We start from the raw sequence: 12,572 nt of genomic DNA on the forward strand, positions 1-12,572 counted from the left end.
AGATACTACTACCAAAGATCCATTTGTCCCTGCTTCTCCTTTGCACTGCCACCCGAAAAGCTCTGTCAATACTGGTTCATCTGACTTTCCTTTTGTCTTTAACCAATAGAATCAATTTAAGCAAGAGTACTTTAAACTGAAGTTTTGGATGATTTTTGTATTTTTTCTGAAGTAGAGCTAGTGAGATTTTCATCGTCAGGATGAGAACTTGTTCCAGAAGAACCTTCTTTCAATGGTAATATTTCAGATTTTCCCATTTTATACTTGTCAGCATTGCAGGCAGAGGCCAGCATTAGCCTGGTTATACTGTTTCTGCTGTAGAGAGTACTTCAGTTATTTCTGCACATCACTGCAGAGCACTCCAGAGTTTGAAGAGCTAATAGAATCTTGAATGACACAGAATTTTCTCAAATGTTTGTCATATATTTCATAATAAATATAGTGCAGAATTTATTTCTAATTTTCATCTTTGAGAGAATAGCTTTTATATTGCAACAGATACGTCTCTGATGGCTCAGTTTCCATTTTGCATTTGTATATAGATTTAACCATGTATTAGAAGAATAGTTTAAGCACATCTATGTATGCAACAATAATTTATATATATCAATTTAAATATATATGTTTTTTAGAAATAGTTTGTGGTAACACAAGAAAAAAAATCCCTCATGAATTTGTCTTCCATCTGAGACCATCCTAAGTCTACTGCAATTATCAACTCCCTGCATAATTTCTCCTATTCTATTGTCTCCTCTGAACCTTAAATATACACTTTTAAATATATATTTGTTTCAAGATGAATAGAAACTTGTACATGCCTCATCATCTACAGCAAGCAAAGATGCTTTATAGTGCAGCTGTGCACATTACAGACGTGTGAGTGCATGCACATACACACTATGGGAAGGCAGAGCTTGTGCTGTGCTTGATGCAGTGGGCACAGCAGTACAGTAAAACGGCCTCACTTTTGCAGTTTGTATTCCTTCAGTGGTTTGTTGGCATAGTTTATGACAGCTATTTATATTCATTTCAAGCCTGGGGGAGAGCAAAGCTTGAAAGATGGTTGCTGGTAAGTTTTCCTTGCTTAAAAAATATAAGTAAAATGGAACAGATTACTTTTTTTCTCCCTAGTGGTCTGATAATTACATTTAATCATTCATTTTGCATTGAAAATACATCACACGCATTTGAAAATAACTTATGATGAGCAAAAATATAAAATAATTTTTTCTCCTTTGAATTTATTTAGGTGTAAAAATAACAAACATTATGGTTACAAGATATTTATTATTTTAGGATAAATTTATTACAGTACTAAAAAAGTTAAAATCAGAAGTTAAGGTAAAAGCAAGGCATGCATGTGAACTTACAAGCCATAGAAAACATAATGTAAATGGTAATGAAATAGCAAAGAAAATATGAAGACTAAAAGGTTTCCATAGCAATGCACTATTATTAATTTCTCTTGAAGCAGAAAAGTTCTCTAGAATGAGAACACTCTAGCAAAAATGGATGTACATATATTAAAAAGGTTTCATTCTCTAAATTTCTTTTATTATTTCATTTTGTAAGATTTCAGACCTATTAATGAAGTGTGAGACAATGTTCTACAGTATAGTGGCTTGGCACATACAGAAAATAAAACAGCATCAGTACTAAAATAGAACAGATTAATAAAGATGAAGAAGGGGTGAAACAACCTGAAGGACTCAAGCTTTGTTAATGAAATGCAGAAACCATTATTTTGCTTTATTACATTTTTGTTCTACTAACTGCAAGAAGAATGGAGATGAAATTCAGATTTACCTCGACACATTCCATATTTTACATTTAGCTGAAGCTCTACACAGTCTTGATAATATAAATATCAAGGTTAGTGTTTTAAATAACATTAGTGTATAACTGGTAGGTTCCAAAGTATTATGATGGTGTAGAGTAGCCAGATCACAGTTACATCTTCCTCATTGGTGCTGCTTTTCTTCCTTCCCCGTGTCTTTCACATCCAATGTGTCAGGAATGATATGGAGAAACTGTCTTCCTATCTATCTCAACTATGAAATAGAATTCATTGCCATTCCATAGCATAAAAGATCCCCAAATAAAATCTTTCAATATGAAAATGTAGATGCTGATGATTAATTTTTATTGTTAATAACAACCCATATTGTCATTTTGGTCAAATAGAAAAATACTTGACTTCTGTATCCTGATTTTAGTAGGAATTTTTCCCTAATGAAATGTTTATTTTTGCATTGTTTTAAAAAATATGTTAGGCAAACTCACTGGCCTACAATTGCCATCCACCATCATTTTAAAGAAGCAAGCCACCTTAAAAAAGGAGGACCAAATTCTATTCTTATGTACCTCACTTCCATGTTTGTTCTTCTGAGAGAATAATTACTTTCTGTAAGATACTGAGTCTAAAACTAATTCAAATTTTGCATCCATTTAATTTCATTCTTTAGCCTGTGAATGTTTTGTGTTCATATAATGAATTTGTCAGGTGTGGTGATTTGAGAGAACTGGTCTCACTAAAATTAGTGTGAGATAAGCCTTTAATATTCATGCAAGACTTTGATCCAAAATTTCCAATCAGCCAAAACATAAATATTGATAACATGGTTAGTACTGAGTTTGTATTGTACCAAAGTAATAGATCAAGTACTATTCTTACCTGTCTATTGTCTCAGCTTAGTCCAGTGCTCAGCATTTTCAAACCTCTTTTAAAATAGATATCTTTGCTATTGTGTATGACATGGCCATTGTCTGGGAATTTTTTGACTTGATTGTGGTACCTTAAGAAAAATATTTATCTTAGGTCCTGGGTCCCTAGAGCCTATTATATTTTTAGTGATGCCTCACAAAGAAAAGAAAGAAAAGAAAAAATGTTGGGTTGATACCATCTCTCTTATGATCTCTAACTGTTAACAAGTCATACAAAGAAAACCATCTCTGGAGGTCATGTCTGAAAAAATATTTTGCAATATTTTATTCAGCTGTGACATACATTTTGGAGAGTCAAGGAATGTTCTGCAAATTGGTAAATTATCAAGAACAGCTGTCGCTTTCTTTATATAAATGCACATGAGTATTTGCAAAGCAATTCACTAATGGAGTAATACATTTCTCAGTGTAAATATGATTTAGTGAACAAATGAGCAAAATTGCTTCCTTTGATAATGACATCAAAATTGGCATTTTTGCAAATTAAAACTGGTAAAGAAAAGAGATCTGCTCAATGCTGTTACCTTTTTAATCCTACTCACAGCTCAGAAGCACTGACTCTTTTTAATAGAGTATAAAAATTTCCAAATTAAATGGATTCATGTCTATGTGGAAAGAAGGACATAATAGACAAAATTATATCTATAGTTCTTTCAGTGTCATGTCAATCTCATAGAGCAGTTCACTCCAGAGGTATACAATGATTTCACAGGCAATTAATCCAGACTTACATTGATGTTGCAGAGTGGAAATACTTTTTTAGAATGTTAAAGCAAACTTCAATAAATTAATTCTATGATTGTATTGAAATGAATGTGTTTGGATAGACAAAAGATCAAAGAACAATTGTGTCAGAGATTATTTAAAATATATCTAATGTAAGACTGGGTATATTTTAACCAAGGGGTACTTATTTCAGCATTTGACTCTGTTTTTTCAATTTTTATTCATCAGTATGATTTGCTTCCCTGTCTTGCTTTTAGCATTCAATGAAATTGGAGTGAGAACTGAACTTTGTGCTCCATGAAATGCAGAGAAAAACCTTTGTGTCTGGTTGCACCTCTTTTTTTTTGGTAACCTGAGTATCTGGGGCCATGGAAACTTCTGAGTCCTCAGTTCTGGTAATACGAATTGACCACTATTACTGGTGCTCTGACTCCTCTGATTTCCTGTATCTGTGGACTCCAAGAATGGTTTTCCTTTTGTTTTGTTATTGTTAACAGCTCACTCTCATGTTGTGGGAAATACTTCACCCACAGGAATGACGTCTCTTAGCTGTGTGTTGTGAAAGATTTTATTCTGATCTTCTGAAAGGTCAAAACATTCTGCTGAAGCTTGATGACAGTTTGACAATAACTTGGTAATTTCCACCCGGGCTGTTCTGCACTCCCATGAAAATATTTACCCCTGTGACTGGACCCAGCTCTGAAATGTTTTATTCCAGTTATGGTCCATGTTTTCTTTTTCTGTGCTCATCATGTTCTGAAGTATCTATTCTGGTACAATTTATAGTATATATTCTCTCTGTGTCACCCAAACTTTTTAACATAATGGTCAAATTTCAGAAATGTGTTTGCAACTTGGTGTACTAACATAAGAGAGATAACAAAAGAATTTTAGGGGCAAATATTGCTCTGTTATTCCTTCTGAGTTTGAGCTGGACCTAAAAACACTACAATCAGTTGGAGAATTTGGCCTCATAAAAGAAATGTGTCTTGTGAAATTTTGATTTTGTAACCCTTTTTTGAGCTCTAATTTCTCATATATTCAAACAGCAACAAAAATATATCAAAAAGAAAGATTTTTAACCAGGCTTTTAAGAACTCTTCTTCTTGGTAGTTACTACAGGCAGTCTTTTATTGAGCATAAAAATATATAAAATAGACATAAATAGATATAAAATACTTAATGGAAAATAATTTTCAAATATTTTCTAAAAAACGTAGATGATTGGTTTCCTAGAAAAAAATGTATCCTCTTAATTCACAATAAAATGCATTTAGAGTCATATAATAATTAAGGCTGGCAGACATCTCCAAGATCACCAAGCCCAACCTTTGACCAAAAACCATCATGTCAGACTAAAACACAGTGCTAAACGCTATATCCAGTCATTCCCTCAACTTTTCCAGGGATGGTAACTCCACCACTTCCCTGGGCACCCCTGTTCCAATGCTTAACTACTCCTTCAGCGAATAAATTTTTCATTATGTCCAGTCTGAACTTCCCCTGACACAGCTTAAGGCCATTTCTTCTTGTCCTATTGCTAGCTGCCTGGGAGAAGAGACCAACCTGCATCTTGCTACAACCTGCTTTCAGGCAGTAGGAGACAGGGATAAAGTCTCCCCTGAGCATTCTCTTCTCCAGGCTAAATAACCCCAGCTCCCTCAGCTGTTCCTCATTAGACTTTTTCTCCAGAGCTTTCACCAACTCCGTTGCTCAGAACTGGACAGAGGATTCGAGGTGTGGCCTCACCAGTGCCAAGTGCAGAGGGACAATCACTGCCCTGCCCCTGCTGGCCACACCATTGCTGATACAGGCCAGGATGCTGTTGACATTCTTGGGCACCTGGGCACACACTGGATCACGTCCAGCTGCTTTTAATCACCACTCCCGGGTCCTTTTCCACCAGGCAGCTTTCCAGCCACTTTTCCCAGTAGTGCTGCCTGGGATTGCTGTGAGCCAAGTGCAGGACCTGGCACTTGGCCCTGTTGAACCCCTTACAATTGGCCTCAGCCCATCAATGCTGCCTGTAGAGATCCCTCTGCAGAGCCATCCTACCCTTCAGCAGACCAACACTCCCACCCAATTCAGGGCTGTCCGTGAACTCGTTAAGGCTGCGCTGGATTCCCTCATGCAGAACATTGATCAAGATGTTAAACATCACTGGCCCCAAAAGCCTTGACATGTCACCATGACATGTTTTTTGAAAGAGAATATTTAGATGTAACATATGCATTATGAAGTGTACAGCAGATGAAACTTCATAAATAACCATTACATTAACCCTATATTTTTTTCTCAGCTCTAGAGGACCAGATTTCAGAGATTCAACTTGAACTGAAATGAATTGCAACTGTCACATCTGCAATAAAAAGAAAGATACGGTTCAGAGATTTTGATGGGTCACTAGTTTTTACTTCTATGAACAATCTGCCTGTGGTATTTTCTGTCTTTTTCTATGTTTTCCTTACTGTATAACTCAAGAGTCTCAAGAATTAGCTATCCATCCATTTCAGAGGCATTACTTCTATTTCTTTGTAAATAAAAAAAATTTAAAAAAAGGTCAGGACTGCCTTCAAATCAGGTTTTTTCAATACATTCAAATTACAGGGTAAAAATATTTGTAAGCGATTTCAAAGGCATATGCCTACCTGGAGCCCTGTGGAATTTTGTAGTTTGGAGACCTATAGATCTAAACTTAATAAATATGTTACTGAATAAGTAAAGATAAATAAACACACATTATTACAACATTTAAAATAGTTAAAAATCCTTTGAAATTCACTTACATGCAAATTCACCATGACATGCATTTAAAAAGAGAATTTACTTCAAACATATACATTATGAACTGTATAGCAGATGACACACCATAAATCAGCAACTGTCATTTGGCAATAGAAGTTTTATACACTCACAAATGATGTACATTATTATTGTACTTATTCCCTTTTTCTGCAATATATTTTTATAAGGCTATAATATGCAAAAGTTTTCAGATTTCTTGCTAAACAATTCTGTATTCTTCACCTTATATCATATTAATTATTATATTACTACCATGGTCTCCACACATACAAAAAGAAAACTTAAAATTAACATCCAAAGATAAATTTATGCAGTCCATAAGAATACTTTTATTCAGCTGCTAAAGCCACTATTAATGTTGGTAGAGTCTAGAATAACGTTCTTTAAAAGCCATATAAAAAGGATTAAATCACTGGAATGCAGAAAATTGGGCATTAAATCCAAAATGTTACTCCTCAGTGAGCCTGCTGTGCTTAGGTTTTCAGTTGACCTAAGAAGCTCAAAATACAGAGGAATGAGTTTTCATTCACTCAAGTTAGAAAAGCAAATAGTGCAAACCTTTGGAATACTGACACAAAGGGGAAAATAAAAGCCCCTAAAACCAAACCACTAGTATTATTAGACCGTATTTTTCCTTTCCCTCCTGTGTTCATGTTGCATAACCAGTGTAACTGAGAAGTAAGGTGTGGTATACTCAGTAGAGACAGCTGAAGATGTGACTCTTCCATAATGCGTTCACCCTGATCCTCTGTGAAATTTCTGTCTCTTTAACAAAAGTGAGAAAACAGGAAATAGGTCTGATTTTCAGCAGCCATATTTTGCAGACTAGTTTCTCAGGAGAAACGCTGGTGAGAGCAGTTGATACAGTCCAGCTGATAAAAATCTGTATCTCTATTGTGTAGGGACTCTGGAACAGAGCTGTCCAGGCAATATGTAGATAGCTCTCCAGAAAAGGAACAGGGCAACTGTATCAATCCTACTCCCACTAACTGTTCTAGATGTAGCAGTGGCCATAGTCCAATTTACATATTTTTTTCTTTTCTCAAATTTATATCTATAAGAAAATATTTTAAAATATCTAATTTTCCACCAAGCACATTCCCTACACATGGTAGATACAAGCCCCTGACCCGTCTTCAGGGCAGCACTGCCCTAGTCTTCAGGAGTAACCATATGGTTTCACTACATCTCCTCCTGTCTCCTGAGCCACTTGCACTCCAGGGCCACTTGCACAGCCCTAGTCCCACTGCAGAGATGATGAGATGCCATGCAAGCCAACACATTCCACGGCCACCACACCCCAACTGTCCAGAAAGGCTTATGATATGCAATAATTCTATTCATCACTTCTGAAGCATTCTTCTTGCTTGGATTCTTTTGAATGTTTTGCCACTCCATCTTAGTCACTATGCTAGAATTAGGCAGACAGTGCTCCCTCAATAGGAATCAAACTCCTCAACCCCAAAAACACTATCCCCCTAGTAAACACTGTGTAGCATCATAAAGAACCAGACCTAATCTTCTAAATGCTTTTGACTGACCCTAAGTTATATGAGAATCTATACATTTTAAGCTCTGTATGAAGAAGGTTGCTTTTTAAATTGTAAAAATCAATATGCTAAAATATATATATTTGTACTGTGATAAACTCATGAAGTCACAACCCCCCCCCCAATCATCTGTGTGATTAGTTACAATGTGGCAAAAACCCCTCACATATAGAAAATGTAGTAACTGCAGTAACTGCAGAGTGAAAAAAAAAAAATAGAAAGAAAAAAACATCCTCTGTGTAGGTAGTACTATTTGACATATTTGAGATGAGTTTGGGAATACTTTTTATGGTAATAATTGAGGCAATTGATGCTTTTTTACTAATACAAAAAAAGTAAAAAGTAAAAAATAAAAGTAATGTATTAATTATTAAATACAAATGTATTTTGTCTTTATAATGAATTAGTACAGATACCCAAAGTTCAATCAGTCTTCCCTCTCTTTGACTGTTTTGTTAGTGATTCTGTGGCTAGTGTGAGACACTAGGATATGTTTCTCTCACACCAGTGCACTCAAACATTAACAATTTTTGTGGAAACCTCTACGGGTCTCTAAAGTTTTCACTCTCATATTTTCCTTGCCCTTTCTGTAGCTGTGAGACCTATACAAGAAACTGAACTTTGTTAAGTGGTCTAATACAATTATTGTAAAAATGACAGCAGTAGGGACTAAAGTGCTTTGATGTTTGCCAGCTAACCTGAAGTGTCTCTTGACACAAACCAAAGGTTAAGGCAGATAGAAAAGAAAAAAATATATTTGCATAATTTAAATGTAAACATCTCATTTACTGTTTTGGAAAGTGACAAAAAAAATCTACGACTTTGATATGCACATTTTGCCTTTGATATGAACAAGTCTCATATAAAATTCCTGGTGCAGAAAGCGCTATTACAGCAATTTAGAATATGTTCCTTTCATTCTGTCAAACCAGATTAAAGGGGAACTAGTATGAGAGATGCCTACATTTACAATCGATCAGATAATGGTTCTGCTGTTAGAGAGTATAATTTCTCCATTATGGAAAAATTTTGCTTACATTTTTTTTTCCTTGAGAAGACGAAGAAGGTAGGTTTCTTCCCCTTCTCCATCTTTTCCAAATTTTCTACTCACATCTCAAATCTTGGAGATATGCTCAAATATTTTTGTAAAGTTTGGGACAGTAAAGATGGGATGAGAAATATTAAGACAAGAATGCCTTTATCTAGTTCAAGCCTCTCTGAAAAGTTTTAACTGGTTACCTTTTAACCTTCAGTTTTTTACACAATGCAGTAACAGTAGAACAATGTCACTGAAATTTTCCACAGAACTTCTGTAATATCTGAAAGGTCTGTGAGACTGATTTTAGGCATCTGCATCAATCTGTAAAGGTCTCCACATTTAAGGGACCGGGATAGATTTCTTCCCTTATCTTCCAAATTAATTTTTAACTACATTAGATGATTTGAATAGTGTGATGTCTGAAGGTAGGTTTCCCCAAATAATTCCATGCTTCCTTTTTTTCTGTTTCCAGTTTCAGAAGGAGGGGATGGCAGAAATGTCATGACTGTAATACAGCCAGCATTTAGCTGACCTGCCTCAATATACAGTTGGAGGACTAGTCAGCTTTTTGACATGATCTTGTCTCTCATCAGTGATAAGAACTGGTTTTGTTTTTCCTCTGCGGAAAGAGGGCTTTCCATTTAAATCCACTGTGCTGGCATTCTATTCTTTATGTAATCTGGCAGGCCATACAAAAAAGAAATGCATCGATGCCAGTGACGTGTTGGCTTTCCAGAGATTTCCATGCAACTTCATTTTGCTACTTCCTCACAGTATTCATACACAGAGTTTTGCACCTGATCTGACAGTTACGAAGATTTAGTTACAAATTCCTACTCAGATATTTTCCTACTTAGGTATGCACTTCACAAATGACTACAAAGCCGCCATGTTTGACTCTTAACTCTTTGGGGATGATGCCAAAAATCACAAAATCAATTAGAACTGATTCTTCAAACTTTACCTTTTATCTTGTGCTCACTTTGAATTCTCTTCTCCCTGCTGCATCTGAAGCTCACAACCACCTCCCTGCTGTGCTAGGATTTTAGCCTAGTCACGTGTGTGACCTTGTAACAAAAAAGGTTACAAAAAGGGTTTTTTTACTTTATTAGTAATGTTATCAACCCTTTTCACCACATCAATAGACTTTCCCCAACACTTCTGAAACTGCTGATATTTAACAAGAACTAAGAAGTTGGACTTCAAGCCCTATGTGTTTACCCAAGTTTTTATTGCAAATTCCTTGCCAAGGTACAGATTTATAAACCCATCATGTAAGGTAAATTAGTATTGACCCACTGAGTATATATAAGGCTTGCTTCAGCATCCTGTTCAGTTCTATTCTCTCAAAAAATCTCTAATGCCCTCCACTTTTTTTCCATTTAGATAGGTGATTAAATCAGATTGTATGCCAGTTTATCTAGGGAGCGCAAGCACTGCAAAACTATAACTTAATCACTTTCTGCTTCAAAAGTGTTCATAGGACTCTCTTAGTCTAACTATTTGGTTTACCCCACTTAGTTCCATAAATCCTTAAAAACTTTTCTGACGGTATGTTTCTCTAAATTTGATAATTAGTGAAATATACGTCTTAATAGTGTTTCAACCTCTGAATTAGGAAAAGGATTGAATTTACAGAGCAAATATCAGATGAACACAACCACAGCCATATCTCTTTTGTGGTGATCATAGAACAAACCAACAATATACAGCAAGACTCCAGGGAATGGCTCCTGGAAGGAGATGACAGCAGTGTCAAGAAAATCTCTTGTTTTCCTTCTGATGTGTCTGAGAACATTAACTTCTGATATAGTTTTTCATTTCTCTGTGTCCATCATACCAATATTTGATTGAGCATTTTATAAGTTTTATCTGAGCTATGTATGATATCTCATACACCCTCTTGATGGATTATAGGTATATTTTCCTAGATGAATGCTCCTGTGCAAGAAAAAATCTTCTAGGAAGTATACCTCCATATTTTCCCTTAATATTTTGGGCTTAGATTCATAACTTGGTAAGTGAGAAGGCTCTTCTGGGTTCTGAAACAAAGTGCAGGAATTATTTCTATACAGATGTTAAGCTCACGCAGTCCTTGTCTCATGTATTTTGTATTATGCTTGAAGATGCCTCAGGTATTCTTTAGTTTCCTTTTTCCTATTTGTAATGTTATTCCTGTAGCATTATCCTCTTTCCCCTCATATATGATTGTTTCTCTGAAGTCTGAAGACACACAGTGGGTACTTCCACAAAAAAAATTCAGATTAACTAATTAAGACAGATTAAAAAAAAATAAAACTCACTGCAAAAAGTATCATCTATTACCTGGGAAAACCACTCTGTCCTTATAACTTGCCACACACATTTTTCTCCTTTGACCTCAGGTCCCAAAGCTGTGCATTGGAGCTATTCATCTTCTCTCAGTGAAAGAGACACAAGAAAGTTTTAGTCAAGGAGATTTAAACACAACCATAATAGATGAGTCTTGTTGTGAAGTAGTTCTGTGTTATTTTGCCATGGTCTGACATTATGCAGCATTTGCCATCTTTACAGAATAAGAGGATTCCTGGCTTGAAAGCAGAAATTCCTACAGCTGAAGATAAGAGCTTAGCAATCCAGCTGTAATAATTGTGTGAATGCAACAGGTGTTGTGGATCAAATACAAAGAGGACATTTAATACTGGAATTGCCCTAGAATTGCAAATATGGGATGCCTGTTAAAAAAAAAAAGGAAAAATACATCTGTAAATTTTTTTGCCACTGACAGTTAGTACTAGCTGTTTGAAATATCACAATCACATTTGATTTTTTAGTTTATTTTGTGTTGGTATTGCAACTCTGGTGCATAAGAATCTGCAAATTAGAAAATGAATGTTTATGCATTAGAAACAAGGCTATACATATCAATTGAGCACAATAAATATTTGCAATCACAGAAAAGAATGCTTATTCTTATAGTAGTTATTGTATTAGTACTCAAGGATATTAGTGGTGAGGATAAAAGCACAGGTAGGTGCTTAGTTGTAGGTACCTACAACTTTATAATGTGTGCCTGTGATGAATTTGCTGGTAGCTCTGGAAGGAAAGTACTCTGTAGCAGTATGAAAACCTGGGCACCTCAGGAGGCCTAGAGGTATTTGCATTGTGCCATGAACTGTTTTTTATATGTTCATTAAAATATATGAAAATAAAAGTTTCTGAGTTGGTAACACATTTTTTTGTTGTGATAGCCCATGGTTCTGACAGCCAAATTCAGTATAATATCTTAGTATGGTTTTTCTTTGCCATCTAAAAAATTAATACAAGATTGACTAAATATCTCATCTAAAGTCTGTAGAGCCCAGAGGTTATTAAGAAATCCTGGTTTTGTCTTCAGGGGTTTCAGTCGCCTTTCCATACCTGCAGATAGCTTTTGTGCACTCAGCTTTTGAAGGATGGATCTTTTTCAAAGCTGAGGGGGAGGAATGCTAATAAATCACATCTTTATGAAATATTCATTAATTCAGTGAGTTCTTTACAAGGCTGCTGCCAAGGCAGCACAGGGTGACAAATTACATTTTACACACAGAGGAAATGGTTGACAAGATACATTGTCTATGTAGAGGGTTTCCTGAATGGTCACATACAAAGCTAACCAACAAAAGCTGTTTACACTATTAAGCAAGCAAGACAAAAATGCAGCTGTGTATATCCTTGCCAAGTTCCCCTACCTCCTCTTTTGTGAAGCA

At 35.5% G+C, this 12,572-nt stretch overlaps 1 long non-coding RNA gene across 1 annotated transcript in view; it reads left to right on the forward strand.

The window, feature by feature from the left end:
* Positions 1-922: 922 nt before the first annotated feature.
* Positions 923-12,572, forward strand: part of LOC139589997 (uncharacterized) — a 144,557-nt gene continuing 132,907 nt past the window's right edge. Inside the window, exon 1 of the long non-coding RNA XR_011679191.1 lies at positions 923-1,069. This is a non-coding gene — a long non-coding RNA (uncharacterized lncRNA). The remainder of the gene's footprint in view (positions 1,070-12,572) is intronic.

Source organism: Agelaius tricolor, unplaced genomic scaffold (genome assembly GCF_023055355.1).
Source record: "Agelaius tricolor isolate 1412-34295 unplaced genomic scaffold, bAgeTri1.0.p SCAF_5, whole genome shotgun sequence".
Lineage (NCBI taxonomy): Eukaryota > Metazoa > Chordata > Aves > Passeriformes > Icteridae > Agelaius > Agelaius tricolor.